The sequence below is a fragment of the Sus scrofa genome, chromosome 11 (assembly GCF_000003025.6).
Source record: "Sus scrofa isolate TJ Tabasco breed Duroc chromosome 11, Sscrofa11.1, whole genome shotgun sequence".
Taxonomy (NCBI): domain Eukaryota; kingdom Metazoa; phylum Chordata; class Mammalia; order Artiodactyla; family Suidae; genus Sus; species Sus scrofa.
This window is the reverse complement of record NC_010453.5, coordinates 5,968,981-5,983,054: the sequence shown is the minus strand read 5'-3', so window position 1 is coordinate 5,983,054 and position 14,074 is coordinate 5,968,981.

The window sequence follows — 14,074 nt, the reverse complement described above, 5'->3', positions numbered from 1 at the left end:
TCAGTGCCAGGACCCCTGGCTCCCCGTCGCCCTGAGGGTACCAAAAGCCATGGATGCTCAAGTCCCTTATGTAAAACGGCACAGTGTTGCATGTAACCTAGGCACGTCCTCCTGCACACTTTAAACCATCTCTAGGTTACTTACAACACCTAATACAATGTAAATAGTTCCTGGTATGGTAAATTCAAGTTTTGTTTTCAGAATTTTGTGGGATTTTTAAAAAAATATTTTTGATTTGCGATTGGTAGAACCTGTGGCTGTGGCATCTGTGGATAGAGAGGGCCAGTATTATAGAGCCCAGAGTTGGTTGGACATTTGGGGACTGGCTGACTGGATATGCTGCCTTTCTGGTCAAGAGAAGCATTTACAGACACAGAAGTCATCTAAATTTTGGGTTGCTGATGTGGCATGCAGGCAGGAGTAGCTCCAGAAAGTTATTTCAGTACTATAGGCTAATAACCCTTAGCCGTTGTTGTGAATAGAAAGTTCACAACAAAATATGAACAAATCAAGCAATATATTAGAAAGCTAAGTGGAGGTCATCCAGAAGCTGCAAGGCTGGCTCAATACTTTGAAGTCACCTAATGTAAAAGTGCATCATATTAACAGATTAAAGGGGAAAAAAACACACAATCATATCAATAGATGAAAAAAAAAATTTACAGCGGAGTTCCTGCTGTGGCACAGTGGGTCAATGATCTGGCTTGTCTCTGTGGCTCAATCCCTGGCTTGGTGCAAAGGGTTAAGGATCTGACATTGCTGGAAGCTGAGGCATAGGTCTCAGATGCAGCTTGGATTGGTGTTGCGGCTATGATATAGGCCTCAGCTGCAGCTCCAATTTCACCCCTGGCTTGGAAACTTCCATACGTCTCAGGTACGGCTAGGAAAAACACAAACAGCCAAAAAACCTGGGATAAATTTAACAAAATATGTTTAAGACCTGTACACAGGACAACTATAAAACACTGCTGAGAGAAATTAAAGAAGACCTAAGTGAATGGAAAGGTATATGTTTATGGGTTATGATAACACTGTTAAGCTATAGAAGTTCCAGAAGAGGGGAGTTCCCGTCGTGGCTCAGTGGTTAACGAATCCAATTAGGAACCATGAGGTGGCGGGTTCAATCCCTGGCCTTGCTCAGTGGGTTAAGGATCCGGCGTGGCCGTGAGTTGTGGCGTAGGTTGCAGATGTGGCTCGGATCCCTCGTTGTTGTGGCTGTGGCGTAGGCCAGTGGCTACAGCTCCAATGAGACCCCTAGCCTGGGAATCTCCCTCTATATGCTGTGGAAAAGACAGAAAAGACAAAAAAAAAAAAGTTCCAAAAGAAAACATACAAGAAAATCTTTGTAATCCTGGGTTAGGCAAAATTTCTTTGATAGGATGCCAAATACACAAAACACCAAAACACAGATAGTTTAATTGGATTTCACCTAAGTTAAAATTTTCTGCTCTCTGAAATACACTAATAAGAAAATGAAAAGGCAAGCCAAGATTCCAGAAGGTGTTTGCAATACACGTATCTGCCAGATGCTTTGTATCTAGCATACCTAAAAAACTCTTGCAACTCAGTGAGGTAAGCAAACTACAGATTTGCCTTGACTTATGATGGGGTTGTGTCTGAAGAAACCCATTGTAAATTGAAAATGTCCTAAGTTGAAAATGCATTTAATAGACCCAACCCACCAAACATCACAGCTCAGCCCAGCCTACCTTCATCGTGCTCAGAACACTTACATTAGGCTACAGCTGGGCAAAATCATCTAACATAAAACCTATTTCATAATAAAGTGTTGAATATTTCATGCACTTTATCAAATACTGGACGAAAATAAGGTCCAGTATGGGTCCAGACTGGTTGTAGGTTTATCAGCTGTCCGCTCTTGTGATGGATGGCGGACGCACCCAGCATCACCAGTAGAGTATTTATTTACTGGGTAGATGGGAAGAGATCCACAGTCAAAATCCAAAGTACGGTTTCTAGTGAATGCCAATTGTTTTTGTACAATGGAAAAGTTAAAAAGTCATAAGTCGAACCATTGTAAGTTGAGGACTGGCTATAATTTTTAAAAGGTGAAGGAGAGGGCAAAAGATGCGGAGAGCTAAGTCACAAAACAGACACGGTCGTGCTCAACACCACTAGTCATGAGAGAAATGCAAGTTAAAACCACAATGAGACACCATCATGTATGCTCTAGCACGGCTAAAGTTTAAAAAGTGTGACCAGACCAGGTACCAGGGAGGGTGGCGACACCTGGCACGTTCCCACTCTTACGACATGACTCAGCACTGCCACCTGGGTTATTGCCCAAGACGAATGAAAACAGATGTCCACACCAAGGCATGTAAGCAAATGTTCACAGAAGCTTCGGCCAGGAGAGCCAAAGACTGGAAATGACTCAAACACCCTTCAGGACATGAATAAGGAGACACAACACTGGTATATTCATACAATGACGAATTAACAACAGAAAAGAACACCACTCAACGACCTAGGTAAGCTGTTAAACACTATACAACGCGAAAGAAGCCAGATACGAAGAAAAACTACCTACTGTGTGACTGCATGTGAAATTCCTATAAAACAAGAGCGAGTCTGCAATGCCAGAAAGCAGGTCGGAGTTTGTGGCAGGAGAGACAGGGACCGAAAGGGACAGGAGAGAACTTTTCAGGGAGGTACGGTGATGAGGACACAGGGCACACACCTGCCGCCTGTATCCTTTAAACGGGCAGCTCCACTTTATGTAAATTACACCTCAACACTGCTCAGTGACGAGGACTGTGTCGGAGCTTGGAAGCCAGCACTCACGTGTGCTTGAAGCCCTTGGTAAAGCAGAGTTCGCCAGCTGATCTTGGGCAAGACAGGCGGCCAGGAGATGGGGGTTCACTCCCACCTTCTCAAAGTACTGGACTGCCTCCCTCTACACAGGGGCTCTCACAGTGTGGTCCCTGGATTAGCAGCACCACCACCCCTGAGAACTCGCTGGAAGCACAGATGCTCGGGTTTCACCTCAAACCTCCTGGACCCCAAACTCCAGGGGTGGGGCCCAGAATTCTGCTTTTAAAAGCTGCCCCGTGATCCTAATACACCAAAAAAGCTTGAGAACCACTGCTCTGCACCATACGAAGAACTTCTGGCATCTCAGCTTCACTCACCGTGGGCCTGTGTGGAATCCGATTTTGCAAATTATTAAAAACACACCCAGCTTCTTGAATTACGAGAATCTGGAACGACCTTGTGCAAAGGCGGCACGCTGATATTCTAAAAGCACAGTCAAGACCTGTGCCCTCACCTGTTTCTGCAGTTCTTGTCGGTGGAAATCGGCTAAGTGCCCACCTTCTTTCTACACGTCTCTCTGGATGTCTCTCTGGATGTGGCCCCTGGGGGGCATATGCTGGGCTACGAGCTCTGGGTTTGGCCATGAAAGAGCCCCGTGGCAAGAGGCTTACGGTTTTCCCTGACAGACTGGCCCCTCAGGTGAAGAAAGTCACAGGGACACAGGAAGAGCCTCCTCAGGAAGACAGGCCTCCTTCCTCAATCTGACTCCCGCTTGACTCGTCCTCAGGGGCCTCGTCAGCGCTGCCGTCCTGCTTTACGTCTAGCAGGGTAGTGACTGGAACAGCTGCACTGAGACCCACATCTGATGGTTCTACCTAGAAGCAATGACAGTCTTTAGGTTTCTGTAGGTGCTTTGGAGATCTAAATGTGTTGTTGCCTTGCTTTAAACTTCCCAGTGCTTGGGGTTCCTGTCGTGGCTCAGTGGTCAACGAATCTGACTAGGAACCAAGAGGTTGCAGGTTCGATCCCTGGCCTCACTCAGTGGGTTAAGGATCCGGCATTGCTGTGAGCTGTGTGTGGTGTAGGTCGCAGACGTGGCTTGGATCTGCTGTGGCTGTGGCGTAGGCCGGTGGCTTCAGTTCTGATTAGACCCCTAGCCTGGGAACTTCCCTCCATATGCTGCCGATGTGGCCCTAAAAAGACAAAAAAAACCCCAAACCTCCCAGTGCTGTCAGAAGCAGCCACCCCACCCTCCTGCCTTTTTCATATTCTGATTGCCCAGAAGCGTGCTCTAAAGTTGGGCATGTGGCTTCATGTGACCAGGTGGGGTAGCTATTTTCCGACTACCTGCCAGAGACAGCTGGGTTTTGCAGCCGGACTCATGGCCTAACTGTATTCAGTCAGATAACTAATCCCCAATTCCCCACCTCTCTGGGGACCTGCCTCCTCTAACACCAACTGTCTGATGCCAATGACTGTATCATTCAGAGATTCAGTTGATTGCAGGCAACAACAGGTACTGCTTATCTTCAGCACCGGGGATTTACTACAATGATAGTAGGGGCTCACAGCTTCAATAAAAAGCCTAGGGACAGGCCAAGAAAACAATCAAGAGCCAGGGCAGTGCCTGAGATAAAGCGGCAGCAGCACAGCGAGCACTGTGCAACAGGAAGGGCGAAGGCTGCCGTTCCGCCAGTGACGTGTCACCTCCCCGCCCTCCTCCTGTCCTTGCTCCAGAGTCCAAGTCCAGGAGAGGAGTGTGATCTGCTGACCCAGGTCACCTGCCTGCCCCCAGGACGCAGCAGGAGCAGGGAGGTGGACCCTCTAGAGAGAGAACAGGCACCGTGTCCCTGAGATGACACAACAAAGAGGCGAGGCGGTTCCGCTGCAGACGTCAGAGTGCCTTCAGGAAGTGAGAGTGGATGCCAGACAGCCCCAGTAAGACAAACGAGACAAACAAGTGCAAGGTGAACACAGAGAAACGGACTCTGGGGGCTGATCTTGCCTATCTTTCGTCCGTAGCCAAACCCTGGAGGGCCTGGGTGTTTTATTGAAGGAAGACAGAGCCTCTGAAGCCAGGCCTAGATCCCAAAATGGTCATTTGGTCTATGATCAAGCAAGAGAACAATGCAAAACAGAAACACAGATTAAACTGTATGCGCCTTCATTCTGAGACTGGCAACAATGACAAAAATGAATTGGCCGCTGGGCAGGATATTCTTTAAAAACTCATTTTAAAAGTGGCTAAGAATAAAAGTTAAAAAGAAAATATACCTTCCCTGTCTTTTCTGTATCAACTCTATCTCTAACCAAACAGAAGATCATAGTAAGTTTCCTTTGCAGGAAATACCCTGACTGGGAAAAAAAGAAAGAGAAAAATGAAGAAGGCATGACAGATTTAGACTCACCATTGCGCGCACACCCTAATAAGTAAGTGGATCTATGCGTCGTGTCGGTGGCCGCCTACATCATGAAATGAGAGCCTGTTAGGCATCACTGTCTTTTTACGGAAAAACACACCACTCACGGGGTGATCGTGCAAAAAATAATGAACCTGAATCTGATCAAGCCCATAGACTCAACTAGCAAATTACAGGAAATACAGGAGTAAGAAGAGCATGTGAAGCTGTATTACAAAGACGCAAGCAGTGGAGACAAATCCAACTACGAACCATGAGGTTGCAGGTTCGATCCCTAGCCTCGCTCAGTGGGTCAAGGATCCGGCATTGCTGTGAGCTACGGTGTAGGTCGCAGATGCGACTTGGATCTGGTGTTGCTGTGGCTGTGGTATAGACCTGCAGTAGTAGCTCCGATTCGACCCCTAGCCTTGGAACCTCCATATGCTTCGGGTGCGGCCCTAAAAAGACTGAAAAAACAAACAAACAAACAAACAAAAACCCAAAGATGCCAACAGTAAAATCTAGACTGTGGGAAACTATAGAAACCACTTGGTTTCTTCAACAGACAGCAAGAAAAAGAGGAAGAAGTGGAGGTATAAATAAACACACAGCTGGCACAAAAACCCAACCACAATTCACGTAAGTGACTTGGATTATAAAGCATTCAGAATCCATGAGTCCATAAGGATACCCTAAAGAGAAAGAGCAATGAGTGGAAACCTGGCTTTACAAACATTTGTCAAGCAATAAATTCAGAAAGGATGCCAAGACAGCACCATTTGTCAGTCCTTTCCTGTCTCCAGTGCCTGTGGCGGATGACTGACTGAGGCAAAGATTTTTCATGGATGCTGAATCCTCTGGATGAAAGATCCCTGGGGAACAGGACACACACAAGGCCTCATTATGAGTTCACAGATGATGCACTGCTTACAAAAGGAAAACTGTCCTTTTACAATGGAGAGCTCTGGCAGCCACCACCTGTCAACCAAGTGATCCGCCCTTACCAATAAGGGGGATGACCTGACCTCACCTGGCTGCTGATGGGACACAGCGGGTACACACATCACCTTTGTATCCCGAATCTAGTCTCGGGGAAATAAGACAACATGCTGACAACTGGTGAATCTCATGAAGGTTATATTGGGGATTCTCTATATTATTTTTTTTCCCATTTTTCTCTGAGTTTCAGAATTGAAAGTTGGTGAAAAAATAATGTGGCTTATGTTTTGCGAGTTTTCTCTATGATACAGAAAACAAACAAATAGAGTGGTCTAAGTCTTGAGTTAAAATCGAACCTTCTTTCCAAAAGTAATTAAGTCTAGCCAAAGTGAAAGCAGAATTCCCCCCGGTCCCTCACTGATCCAAAGCCCTATCTTCTGTGTGGCCTCCGTTTCGTCACAGTAATGAACACTATAGCTCTTTTCTGTCTCCACCAGGTCAAGACACTGCAAAGAAGCAAAAGACACAGTACACCTGACAAAGCACATCTCCAAAAATAAAAATTCAAGATCTGGAAACGAACTCAACATTTTCAAAACTTGGTTTTTCATCTTTAAAAGAAAAAAAAAATCCCTAATTTTTTTTTTCAATCTGAAAAAAAAAAAGAAATCCTACTGAAATTCTATTTAAAAATCTAACAGTAGGAGTTCCTGTCGTGGTGCAGCGGAAACGAATCCGACTAGTAACCATGAGGTTGCAGGTTCAAGCCCTGGCCTTGCTCAGTGGGTTACGGATCCAGCGTTGCCATGAGCTTGATGTAAGTTGCAAATACGACTCAAATCCTGATAGCTACAGGTCCAATTCAACCCCTAGTCTGGGACCCTCCATATGGGGTCCTAAAAAGCCAAAAAAAAAAAAAAAAAAAAAAGATGGGGCCCTAAAAATCCAAAAACAAACAAACAAAAACAGAAAACTGAACAGTATGTTCTCTTTAATAATATTTCAATTTTAATATTACCTTTAATAATATTTAAGGACTAATAATGAAACACACTAAAAGTACAGGCTTTTTAAAAATTGAAATACAGATGACCACAATATTATGTTAGTTTCAGGTGTGCTACATAATAATTTGACACTTGCATACATCAGGAAATGATCATCATTACAAGTCCCCAAAGTGAGTACAACATTGTTGACATATTCCTCATACTGTATATTACATCCCTGTAGCTTATTTCTTTTATAATTAAGAGGTCTGTACCTCCTAATCGCTGTCAGCTATTTTGCTCAGCCTCTTCCCCATCCTCCTCTCTTCGGTGACCACCAGTTTTTTTGTTTGTTTGTTTTTTTTGTTTGTTTTTTTTTTTTTTGCCATTTCTTTGACCACTCCTGCAACATAAGGAGGTTCCCAGGCGAGGGGTAGAATCGGAGCTGGAGCCGCCGGCCTACGCCAGAGCCACAGCCACTCGGGATCCGAGCCGCGTCTGCAACCCACACCACAGCTCACGGCAACACCGGATCCTTAACCCAAGGAGCAAGGCCAGGGATCGAACCCACAACCTCATGGTTCCTCGTCGGATTCCTTAACCACTAAGCCACGACAGGAACTGCTGGTGACCACCAGTTTGCTTTTGGTATCTGTGAGTCTGCTTCTGTGAGTTGGCTTTGCTCCTTTGTATTTTTTTTTCTTTTTTCTTTTAGATTTCATGATGGTATTTGTCTTTCTTGGACTTGCTTTCCTTAGCATAATACCCTCTAGGTCCATCCGTGGTGTCGCAAATGGCAAGAGTTCATTTTTTTAGGGTTAGGATTATGTGTGTGTGTGTGGAGGTCCCGTATCTTCTTTATCCTTTCATCTGCTATGGGCGCTTACATGGCGTCCATGCCTTGATTACCAGAAATACTGCTGAAATGAACATAGGCGTACATACATCTTTTCAAATTAGTGTTTTTGTTTTCTTCATAAAAAGACCCAGAAGTGGATTGGTGGATTGTACAGCAGTTAGATTTTTAATTTTTTAAGGAACCACCCTCTGTTTTCCACAGTGGCTGCACCAATTTACATTTCTCCCAGACAGAGGACAAGGGTCCCCTTTTCCCCACATCTTTGCCACACTCTTTTATCTTTTTGATTGGCATGTGTTCTGATTTGCATTTCCCTGATGATTAGTGATGTCAAGCATCTTTTCTTCTGCCAGTCATCTGTATATCTTCCTTGGAACAACGTCTATTCAGGTCGTCTGCCCATCTTTTAATTGGGTAGGTTGTTTTTTTGATGTTGAATTGTATGAGACCTTTGGATATGAATTCCTTATCAAATACATCACTTGCAAGTATCTTCTCCCATTCGGTAGGTGGCCTTTTTACTTTTTTGGCCACACACATGGCATGTGGAAGTTCCTAAGTCCGGGATCAAACCTGTGCCACAGCAGCAAGCTGAACCACTGCAATAACACCAGATCCTTAACCTGCTATGACACAAGGGAACTCCAGCGGCCTTTTTATGTTGTTGAGAGTTTCTCTGGTTTCTCTGCAGGTGCTGTTTTTCCCCCCTGACTTTATTTGGCTGCTCTCTTTTTCCTTAATGAGTCTGGTTAAAGATTAACCAATTTTGCTTGTCTCTTCTTCAAAGAACCAGCTCTTCTGGAGTTTTCTGACAGCCTAGTGGGTTAAGGCTCTTGTATTTTCACCACTGTGACTCTAGTTGCTGCTATGGCTCAGGTTTGATCCCTAGTCCGGGGGAAATTCCACATGCTGTTGGTGTGGCAAAAAAAGAACAAAACCAAACCACACCCAAGCGAAAACCAAGAGAGAACCCGAAATAAACAATACGACTCTCATTTGAAACAATTTTTTTTTTACTTTTGATCTTTTCTACTTTTGTTTTTTAGTCTCTATTTGATTTACTTCTGCTCTGTCCTTTATATGATTTCTTTCCTTTCACTAACTTTGGGTTTTGTTTGTTCTTTTTCTAGTTCCTTTACTTCTAAGGTTAGATTGAGATTTTTCTTCTTTGCTGAAGTAGATTTGTATTTCTATAAACTTCCTTCTTTGAACTGCTTTTGCTACAGTCCATAAGTTTTGGCTAGTTGTTTCCATTTTCATTCGTCTCCAGATTTTTTCATTCCTTCTTTGATTTCTTTAGTGACTTATCGGCTGTTTAGTAGCATATTGTTTAGCTTCCACATGTTTGTGGATTTTGTAGTATTTTTCCTTATAATTGATTTCTATTCTCATTGTAGTATGGTTGGAAAAGATGCCTGATATAATTTTAATCTTCTGAAATTTACTGAGACTTTTGTGGTCTGGCATGTGATCTACTCTGGAGAAGGTTCCATCTGCACTTCAAAAGAATTTGCATTCTGTAGTTCGGGGCGGAATGTTTTATATATGAATATGTGTTCGTTTCATGGGGTCTATTGCATTGTTGAAGGTCTGTATTTCCTTATTTCTTTCTGGATGATCTGTCCAATAAAGTAAATGCTGTGTTGAGTCCCCTGCTATTCTTGTGTTACTGTTGATTTCTCCCTTTATGTTTGTTAATATGTGCTTTATGTGTTTAGGTGTTTCTAACTCAGGTGCGTATGTATTTACAATTGTTCCTATGTTGGGTGCATATATTTACAGTTGTTTTAGCTTCCTCTCGCGCTGATCCCTTTATCATTAGGTCCTGCTTTGTTTCTTGCTGCAGTCTGTTTGAAAGCATGCTTTGCCTGCTACAAGAATCGCCACCCCTGGAGTTCCCTTTGCGGCTCAGTGGAAACAAATCTGACTAGCATCCATGAGGATGCAGGTTCCATCCCTAGCCTCGCTCGGTGAGTTAAGGATCCAGTGTTGTCGTGAGCTGCAGTGTAGGTGGCAGAAATGGCTTGGATCCCACATTGCCACGGCTGTGGCATAGACCAGCGGCTACAGCTCTGATTCAACCCCTACCCTGGGAACCTCCATATGCCGCGGGTGCAGCCCTAAAAAAAAAAAAGACAAAACCCAAAACGAATGAAGCGCCGCCCCAGATTTGCTTCCATTTGCACCTTTTGCCACCCTCACTTTTAGTCTGTATGGATCTCTGTGGGCAGCATATTTATGGGTCTTTTTTTTTCAGTCTATTTGGCAATTATATATGTCTTCTGATTGGAGTATTTCATCCATTTACATTTCAAGTAATTATCAATAGGTATGTACTTATTGACATTTTGTTAATTGCTTTCTGGTTGTTTTTATAATTCTTTTGTTCCTTTCTTCTTTTGCTCTCTTCTCCTATAATTTGATTGACTATCTTTAGTCTTTAGTGTTATGACTGATTTTTTTCTTTTTTTGTGTGTGTATATACTATAGATTTGGGGGCTTTGGTTACCATGAGATTTATATAACCACATATATATGATTGTTTTCAGTTGATGATCTCTCACTTTTTTTTTTAATGGCCGCATCTATGTATGACATATGGAAGTTCCCAGGCTAGGGGTCGAATTGGAGCTATAGATGCTGGCCTACGCCACAGCCACAGCCACTCAGGATCTGAGCTGCATTTGTGATCTGCATCACGGCTCACAGCCACACCAGATCCTTAACCCTCTGAGCAAGGCCAGGGATCCAACTGGCGTTTTCATGGATACAGCTGGGTTTGTTACCCCTGCGCCACAATGGCAACTCTGACACCTCTTAAATGCAAATGCATTCTTGCCACCTTACATTTTTACCACCCCCATGCTTAATATTTTTGAGCATTTTGCTTTGTGTATCTTTACTTACTGTGGATATAGATGATTTTATTACTTTTGTCTTTTAACCTTCCTACTAGCTATGTAAGTGGTGCATCTATGACCTTTACTGTCTGTTTGTCTTTACCAGTAAGATATTTCTTTCCCTACATAATTTTCATTTTTAGTTGTGGACTTTTCTGCTTAGGGAAGTCTCCTTAACATTTTCTTGTAAAGCCAGTTTAGTGGTACCAAACTCTTCAGCTTTTGCTTGTCTATAAAACTCTCTCGTTCAATTCTTAATGATAGCCTTGCCAGGTAGAATATTCTTGGTGGTGATTTTTTCCTTTCTTCACTTTGAGTATGTCATGCCACTCCCTTCTGACCTGCAAAGTTTCTACTACAAAGTCAGCTGACAGTCTTATGGGTACTTCTATGTAAGTAACTAGTTGCTTTTCTCTTGCTGCTTTTAAGAGTTTCTACCTTGGGAGTTCCCGTCGTGGCTCAGTGGTAACAAACCCGACTAGTATCCATGAGGATGTGAGTTCAATCCCTGGCCTTGCTCAGTGAGTTAAAGGATCTGGCACTGCCGTGAGCTGTAGTGTAGGCCGAAAATGGAGCTGGGATCCTGCATTGCTGTGGCTGTGGCGTAGGCCAGCAGCTGCCGCTCCGAATCCACTCCTTGCCACAGGTGCGACCCTCAAAGGAAAAAAGAAAAAGTTCTTTATCTTTTGCCACTTTGTCATGTGTGTCTTGGTGGATACCTCTGTAGGTTCATCTTGTTTTAAGAGTTTCTGTGCTTCCTGGACCTGGCTGTTTCCTTCCCCAGGTTAGGAAAGAAACTTTATTTCTTCAAATAAGTTCTCTGCCTGTTTCTCTCTTCTTCTGGCACTCAGGTAATGCAAATGTTAGTATGCTTGATGCTGTCTCCAAGGTTTCTTTAAATTGTCATCATTTTTCAAAACCATTTGTTCTGTTTCGCTTGAGTGATTTCCACTGCTCTGGCTTCCAGACAGCTGATCCATTCCTCTGTATCATCTAAATGGTTGATTCTGTCTAGTTTATTTTTTGTCACTGTATCTTCAGCTTTATAGTCTTTTTATTCTCTGTTGACAACTTCACTGTGCTCACTCATTCTTCTTCCCAGACTCTAGATTTTGACATCGTGACCTTGCTCTGTATCCTGGAGATGGCTTTTTCTCCACTTCATATGGTTCTTTCCCTGAGGTTAGGTTTTGTTCCTCCATTGGGAACATATTCTCTGTGGTTATTTCTCTGTTAGGTAGGCCAGCTGCTTTCCCAGTCTTGAAGGGGTCTTATGTTGGAGATGTCCTCTGCGGCCCAGCAGCACACACCCCTCTGGCCACCAGAGCTGTATGCCCTAGGGACGCCCCCATGTGGGATATGCGCCTGTCTGGTGGTGGGTGTGCTGGTAGGTGGGCCTGGCTCCTGGCCCATGTGGTGGTGAGGCTGCGCCTTGCACAGTGCTTGTACCTGCTGGAGGGCAGGGTGGGCCTCCCACTCAGTTGGGCACTCAATAGGGGCACAGAGCTGCTGCTGGCCCGATGGAAGGTGGAACCAGGTCCCTAGAGCTAGCAGGCTGTGAGAATTCCAAAACACTGCTTGCCAACACTAGTGTCATGTGGTAGAACAAGTTCCCCAGAATGGCTGCTGCCAGCATCTCCATCCCCAGGGGGAGTCCCAGTTGCCTTCTGCCTCCCCAGATCCAAGATCGGCAAGCCGGTCTGACCCAGCCTCCGTTCACAGTAAGGTCTGCACTCAGCCGGGTTGCACATACCCTTTAAGAGTGAAGTCTGCTTCCTACAGCCTTTCAGCTCTTCTGAACGTAAGCGCCAATGGTTTTCAAAGCCAGATGTTTTGGGGGCTCATCTTGCTGGTGCGGGATCCCCAGGCTCGGGAGTCCAATGCACTCAAGGCTCCCACTCTCTGGGGGGAAATCTGTGATGATGGTTCTGCTTCCTCACCAACCTGTGGGGTGGCTCCTAACTGTAAACCGTGTCTCTGCCCTTCGACCTGTCTCATGCGCCTTCTTTATGGGTTTAGTTATGGAAAAATTTCTTCTCTAGTCTTCAGCTTGTTTTCATAGATACCTGCTCTGTAAATAGTTGTCATTTTGGCATGTTCACGGGAGGAGGTGAGTTCAGGGTCTTCCTACTGTGCCATCTGGGCGACCTCCCCCACCAAAGTATAGGTTATTAATTAAGGATTGACTGTACTTGAAGGAAACTGAATTTCAATTTTGAAATCATGAGTTAAATAAGTTCAGTCAATGAGGTATCACAACATTTTTGGTTTTGCTTTATTGAAATATTAAGTCAAAATTTGGTTAAACTTAGACTCATCCAATTGCTGATTCCAGTGGAAGATTATACACTACAAAGTCTTTCAAAAGTAACCTACTGTTCCGACCATCTTTTACTTCCTTGAAACGTCTGCATTCAAGAGTAACAAAATGCAGGAAAGCGCTGGGCTGTATTTCTGTGTGCTGCTGAAAGAGGGATAACACCTACTGCAACAAGCCTTTTATATTTTGTACAAGGGGGTAGGACTGAAGAGGCGTGTTTAGTCAGAGCCATTCCATGCTGTGCCAAGTAGTGCTCAATTGTTTGCCAACCTATTCAACGCCTTGAGACAAAACAACCCACAAATTCTTTTATTCCCACGTATATAAAAACCTTAGAACTAGACTGTAGCCTCATTAAGTATGTTTACATATTGTGAATGCTATCATTTTAGTGTTAATAAAACTAATTTTAATTAGGCACCAATCTGTGAAGTAACTCTTGCACCAGATTAGTATTTCACAAGCAACAGACAAGAAAAATACTAAATTAATTCCTAAAAAGAAAAAAAAAAAAAAATCACAGCATCTGAAAGAAAAAAAATGCGTAACTGAAGAGTCTGTCGCCTAGGCAAGGCGACTCAGAGGAACCTACGACTGACTGTTCTGAAGGAACCCAAATTACCCCCCCACTCCAGGCAAACACTGCAGACCGCAGAGGTTAAGAAACATGAGCAAATTTTCAGCACTCAGGTACACAGGAAGAATTAACCGGTGCTAATGAATGTCATTAGTATAAAGGCAAAAGCAAGCAAAGAAAGGAAAGCAAGCTTATAAATCAAACGTTCTCCACCCTGGAGAGTTTTTCAAAAGTAGACTTCCTGGGATCTACCCCGGACCAGTCCTACTGGAACTTCTAAGATTCAGACCATGACACCGACTTTTTTCACGAGATT